Here is a 7040-nt window from a genome sequence, read left to right as displayed (position 1 = left end):
CACAATCACGAGTTTGAAGCTCGTCACAGTCATCCCTTTCCAGATCCTACTCGGAATACTACAGACAAGGGTTAGACTTTCCGGATCTCAGGAATGGCTGCCATTAATTCTAGCCTATACCACGAAGGTTCCAATCTTAGATTAGAAACCCAAGAGATACACACTCGATCGAAGGTAGAACGGAGGTGGTTGTCAGGCACACGTTCATAGGTGAGAATGATGATGAGTGTCACGGATCATCACATTCATCAAGTTGAAGAACAAGTGATATCTTAGAGAAGAAGTAGGCGTGAATTGAATAGAAAAACAGTAGTAATTGCAATAATTCCTGAGGAACAGCAGAGCTCCACACCTTAATCTATGGTGTGTAGAAACTCCACCGTTGAAAATACATAAGAACAAGGTCTAGGCATGGCCGTGAGGCCAGCCTCCATGATCTAAGAACTACACGTCCAAAAATGAACAAAAGATAATTCCAAGATAATTGAGAACTTTCCAGGGTCCTGTCTCTTTTGAGGTAATCTCTGCCTAGTCAAGTCATCCAGTTCTTTGATGAGCAATGGAGGTTCATTCTCCCAAGTCTCATTACCAAATAACTTGGCATTTAGCTTCATGATTGCTCTAAGGTACTTAGCAACTTTTTCTTTAGTAACATCTTCATCCTCTTCAGAGGAAGAATACTCATCAGAGCTTATGAAAGGCAGAAGTAAATTCAATGGAATCTCTATGGTCTCAGAATGAGCCTCAAATTTTCATGGTTCCTCATTAGGGAACTCCATGGAGGTTAGTGGGCATCCATTGAGGTCTTCCTCAGTGGAAATCACTGCCTCTTCCTCCTCTCCAAGTTCGGCCATGCGAGATGTGGTTATGGCCTTGCACTCTCTTTTTGGATTCTCTTCTGTATTGCTTGGGAGAGTGTTAGGAGGGAGTTCAGTAATTTTCTTACTCAGCTGACCCAATTGTGCCTCTAAATTTCTAGTGGAGGACCTTGTTTCAGTCATGAAACTTTGAGTGGTTTTGATTAGATCAGAGACAATGGTTGTTAAGTCAGAGGGGCTCTGCTTAGAATTCTCTGTCTGTTGCTGAGAAGATGATGGAAAAGGCTTGCCATTGCTAAACCTATTTCTTCCACCATTATTGTTGTTGAAACCTTGTTGAGGTCTCTGTTGATCCTTCCATGAGAGATTTGGATGATTTTTCCATGAAGGATTATAGGTGTTTCCATAGGATTCTCCCATGTAATTCACCTCTTCCATTGCTGGGTTCTCAGGATCATAAGCTTCTTCTTCAGAGGAAGCTTCCTTAGTACTGCCTGTTGTTACTTGCATTTCAGACAGGCTCTGAGAAATCATATTGACTTGTTGGGTCAATATTTTATTCTGAGCTAATATGGCATTTAGAGTATCAATCTCAAGAACTCCTTTCTTCTGAGTTGACCCATTATTCACAGGATTCCTTTTAGAGGTGTACATGAATTGGTTATTTGCAACCATTTCAATGAGTACTTGAGCTTCTGCAGGCGTCTTCTTCAGATGAAGAGATCCTCCAGCAGAGCTATCCAATGACATCTTGGATAGTTCAGACAGACCATCATAGAAGATTCCTATGATGCTCTATTCTGAAAGCATGTCAGAAGGGCACCTTCTGATCAATTGCTTGTATCTCTCCCAAGCTTCATAGAGGGATTCTCCTTCCTTCTGTCTGAAGGTTTGGACTTCCACTCTAAGTTTGCTCAGTTTTTGAAGTGGAAAGAACTTTGCCAAGAAGGCATTGACTAGCTTTTCCCAAGAGTTCAGGCTTTCTGTAGGTTGTGAATCCAACCTTGTTCTAGCTCTGTCTCTTACAGCAAAAGGAAAAGCATAAGTCTGTAGACTTCAGGGTCAACCCCATTGGTCTTTACAGTGTCACAGATTTGCAAGAACTCAGCTAAGAACTGATGAAGATCTTCCAATGGAAGTCCATGAAACTTGCAATTCTGTTGCATTAGAGAAACTAATTGAGGCTTAAGCTCAAAGTTGTTTGCTCCAATGGCAGGGATAGAGATGCTTCTCCCATAGAAATCAGGAGTAGGTGCAGTAAAGTCACCAAGCACCTTCCTTGCATTGTTGGCATTGTTGTTGTTTTCTGCTGCCATGGTTTCTTCTTCTTTGAAGAGCTCTGTTAGGCCCTCTAGAGAAAAGTGTGTTTTGGTTTCTCTTAGCTTTCTCTTCAAGGTCCTTTCAGGTTCAGGATCAGCTTCAACAAGAATGCTTTTATTTTTGCTCCTGCTCATATGAAAGAGAAGAGAACAAGAAAGTATAGAATCCTCTATGTCACAGTATAGAGATTCCTTGAGGTGTCAGAGAAAAAGAAGAATAGAAAGAGGAGGTAGATGGAGGAGAATTCGAACATATATAGAAGGAGGGCGTTCGAATTGTACCTTGAGGAGGAGTCTTAGTCCCTTAAATAGAAGGATGTGAAAAGAGGGGAAGAATTTTCAAAAAAAATTTAAAAAAATTTTGAAATAATTAAAAAGAAATTTGAAAATTTGATTGAGATTTTCGAAAACTAAGATTGGGAAAGAAATAAAGTGATTTTTGAAAAAGATTTTAAAATTAGAAAAAGATATGATTGAAAAAATTAATTTTAAAAAAGATGTGATTGAAAAGATATGTTTGAAAAGATATGATTGAAAATCAATTTAGAAAAAGAAAAATTTTTAAAATTAAAGTTGATTACTTGACTAACAAGAAATTAGAAGATATGATTCTAGAATTAAAACTTTTGATCCTTTCTTAATAGGCAAGTAACAACTAGAAAATTTTGAAGTAAATCTTGAATTGAAGCAAGGATTTTTGAAAATAGTAAAAATAAATATAAAATGGAAAGAAATTGATTTTGAAAGAGATATGATTGAAAAGATATGATTTGAAAAAGATTTGATTTTGAAAAATTATGAAAACTTGAAAAAAATGTGAATTAAAAACAAAATCTTCCCTCTAGTGTCCTTCTGGCGTTAAACGCCCAGAATGGGCACCATTCTGGCGTTTAACGCCCAAATCTCTACCTTTTTGGACGTTAAACGCCTAGCCAGGTACCCTGGCTGGCGTTTAAACGCCAGTTTTCCTTCTTCACTGGGCATTTTGAACGCTGATGAGCGGATAATTTATACGCTTTTTGGCATTGTTTTTAGTATGTTTTTAGTAGAATCTAGTTACTTTTAGGGATGTTTTTAATAGATTTTATGTTAAATTCACATTTCTGGACTTTACTATGAGTTTGTGTGTTTTTCTGTGATTTCAGGTATTTTCTGGCTGAAATTGAGGGACTTGAGCAAAAATCAGATTCAGAGGTTGAAAAAGGACTGCTGATGCTGTTGGATTCTGACCTCCCTGCACTCAAAATGGATTTTCTGGAGCTACAGAACTCGAAATGGCGCGCTTCCAATTGCGTTAGAAAGTAGACATCCAGGGCTTTCCATCAATATATAATAGTCCATACTTTGGCTAAGAATAGACGACGTAAACTGGCGTTCAACGCCAGCTCTCTGCCCAAATCTGGCGTCCAGCGCCAGAAAAGGATCCAAAACCAGAGTTGAACGCCAGAAATGGCACAAAAGCTGGCGTTCAACTCCACAAATGGCCTCTGCACGTGCTACACTTAAACTCAGCCCAAACACACACCAAGTGGGCCCCGAAAGTGGATTTATGCATCAATTACTTACTCATGTAAACCCTAGTGACTAGTTTATTATAAATAGGACCTCTTACTATTGTATTAGGCATCTTTGGATTACCTTATGATCCTTTGATCACGTTTTAGAGGGCTGGCCATCTCGGCCATGCCTGGACCTTCACTTATGTATTTTTAACGGTAGAGTTTCTACACTCCATAGATTAAGGTGTGGAGCTCTGCTGTTCCTTAAAGATTAATGCAAAGTACTACTATTTTCTATTCAATTCTTCTTATTTCGCTTCTAAGATATCCATTCGCACCCAAGAACGTGATGAAGGTGATGATTATGTGTGACGCTCATCATCCTTCTCCCCTATGAACGCGTGCCTGACAAACACTTCCGTTCTACATGAAATAAGCTAGAATGAGTATCTCTTAGATCTCCTAACCAGAATCTTCGTGGCGTAAGCTAGAATGATGGCGGCATTCAAGAGAATCCGGAAGGTCTAAACCTTGTCTGTGGTATTCTGAGTAGGATTCAATGATTGAATGACTGTGACGAGCTTCAAACTCGCGAGTGTTGGGCGTTAGTGACAGACGCAAAAGGAGGGTGAATCCTATTCCAGCATGATCGAGAACCGACAGATGAATAGCCGTGCCGTGACAGGGTGCGTGAGCATATGATTCACTGAGAGGAGGGGATGTAGCCACTGACAACGGTGATGCCCTTGCATACAGCCAGCCATGGAAAGGAGTAAGACTGATTGGATGAAGATAGCAGGAAAGCAGAGGTTCAAAGGAATGAAAAGCATCTCCATTCGCTTATCTGAAATCCCTGCCAATGAATCTACATAAGTATCTCTATCCCTTTTATTGTTTATTTTAATCTAATAAAGTATCATGTTTAAATCCGCCTGACTGAGATTTACAAGGTGACCATAGCTTGCTTCAAGCCAACAATCTCTGTGGGATCGACCCTTACTCACGTAAGGTTTATTACTTGGACGACCCAGTACACTTGCTGGTTAGTTGAACGGAGTTGTGAATTCAAATAGAGCCAATTATTAAATTTCACACAAATACAAAGAGAATGGTTCACAATTTCGTCCACCAAGTTTTTGGCGCCGTTGCCGGGGATTGTTCGAGTTTGGACAACTGACGGTTCATCTTGTTGCTCAGATTAGGTAATTTTCTTTTTGTTTTCTTTTCAAAATTTTTTCAAAAATCTTTCAAAATTTTCTCCTTTGTTTTCGAAAAAAATTTAAAAAAAAAATGTTTTCAAAAATACCTTTTTTCTTCAATATTTTTAAGAATGAATTCTAATGTTTCATGTAACATGGTTTAGATTTGCTGGCTATTAAGCCATGTCCAATTCCCAGGATTTTGATTGAGGACTATGAATTCATTACTTCCTTTTTCCCAAATATTTTCGAAAAAAATTAAAATAAAAATACAAAAAAATCATAAAATCATAAAAATCAAAAATATTTTCTGTTTCTTGTTTGAGTCTTGAGTCATATCATAAGTTTGGTGTCACTTGCATATGCATCTTGCATTTTTTCGAAAATATCATGCATTCATAGTGTTCTTCATGATCTTCAAGTTGTTCTTGGTAAGTCTTCTTGTTTGATCTTGATGAATTTTTGTTTTGTGTCTTTTCATGTTTATCATATGCATTCTTGAATTCTTAGTGTCTAAGCATTAAAGAATTCTAAGTTTGGTGTCTTGCATGTTTTCTTTGCATTAAAAATTTTTCAAAAATATGTTCTTGATGTTCATCATGACATTCAAAGTGTTCTTGGTGTTCATCTTGACATTCATAGCATTCTTGCATGCATTCATTGTTTTGATCTAAAAATTTCATGCATTGCATATTTTTCATGTTTTCATAAAAATTCAAAAAATAAAAAAAATATCTTTCCCTTTTTCTCTCATCAAATTCGAAAATTTGAGTTGACTTTTTCAAAAATTTTTAAAATCAAGTTGTTTCTCATGAGTCAAATCAAATTTTCAATTTGAAAATCTTATCTTTTTCAAAATCTTTTTCAAAAATCAAATCTTTTTCAAATTTCTTAGTTATTTTCGAAAATTCAAAAAAATTAATTTTCAAAAATCTTTTTCTTATTTTATATCATAATTTTCGAAAATAACATAATCAATTAATGTTTTGATGCAAAAATTTGATGTTTGTTACTTACTTGTTAAGAAAGATTCAAACTTTAAGTTCTAGAATCATATCTTGTGATTTCTTATGAATCAAGTCATTAATTGTGATTTTAAAAATCAAATCTTTTTCAAAAACTAATTTCTATCATATCTTTTCAAAAAAAAAATATCTTCTTATCTTATCTTTTTCAAAATTTGATTTCAAAATATCTTCTCTAACTTCCCAACTTCTTATCTTTTCAAATTTGTTTCAACTAACTAACTAACTTTTTGTTTGTTTCTTAACTTTTTCAAAACTACCTAACTAACTCTCTCTCTCTAATTTTCGAAAATATCTTCCCTCTTTTTCAAAAATTTCTTTTTTATTAACTAATTATTTTTATTTTTTATTTTAAAAAAAAAATTTCGAAAAAAATACTAAACTTTTTCAAAAACTATTTTCAAAAATCACTAACTCTTTTTCAAAAATTGTTTTCGAAAATTCACTTCCCCCTCTCATCTTCTTCTATTTGTTTATTGATATACTAACATCTTTCCTTCAACTCTCCAAAAATCCGAAACCCCTCTCTCTCTGAGTTCAGATTTTCTTCCCTTCTTTTCTTCTACTAACACAAGGATCCCTATACTGTGGTATAAAGGATCCATATTATTATTACTATTTTTTCTGTGCCATCTTCTTTGTCATATGAGCAGGAGCAAGGACAAGAACATTCTTGTTAAAGCAGATCCAGAACCTGAAAGGACTCTGAAGAAAAAATTTAAGAGAAGCTAAAATACAACAATCCAGAGATAACCTTTCAGAAATTTTCGAACAGGAAAAGGAGATGGCAGCCGAAAATAATAATAATATAAGGAAGATGCTTGGTGACTTCACTGCACCTAATTCCAATTTACATGGAAGAAGTATCTCCATTCCTGCCATTGGAGAAAACAACTTTGAGCTGAAACCTCAATTAGTTTCTCTGATGCAGCAGAACTGCAAGTTTCATGGACTTCCATCTGAAGATCCCTTTCAGTTCTTAACTGAATTCTTGCAGATATGTGATACTGTTAAGACTAATGGAGTAGATCCTGAAGTCTACAGGCTCATGCTTTTCCCTTTTGCTGTAAGAGACAGAGCTAGATTATGGTTGGATTCTCAACCCAAAGACAGCCTGAACTCTTGGGATAAGCTGGTCACGGCTTTCTTAGCCAAGTACTTTCCTCCTCAAAAGCTGAGC

The 7040-nt window shown here is 36.0% G+C and overlaps 1 non-coding gene across 1 annotated transcript; it reads left to right on the top strand.

Moving 5' to 3' along the window:
- Positions 1–1622: 1622 nt before the first annotated feature.
- On the top strand, positions 1623–1730 carry LOC148574874 (small nucleolar RNA R71). Its single transcript, XR_015905802.1, has one exon. It is a non-coding gene; the product is annotated as a small nucleolar RNA R71 (small nucleolar RNA).
- The last annotated feature ends 5310 nt before the right edge of the window (positions 1731–7040 follow it).

The sequence above is a fragment of the Arachis ipaensis genome, chromosome B2 (assembly GCF_059453495.1).
Source record: "Arachis ipaensis isolate K30076 ecotype BB chromosome B2, ASM5945349v1, whole genome shotgun sequence".
NCBI classification, from domain to species: domain Eukaryota; kingdom Viridiplantae; phylum Streptophyta; class Magnoliopsida; order Fabales; family Fabaceae; genus Arachis; species Arachis ipaensis.
Note: the sequence above shows the minus strand (reverse complement) of the source record. Positions and strands in the feature narration are given on the sequence as shown.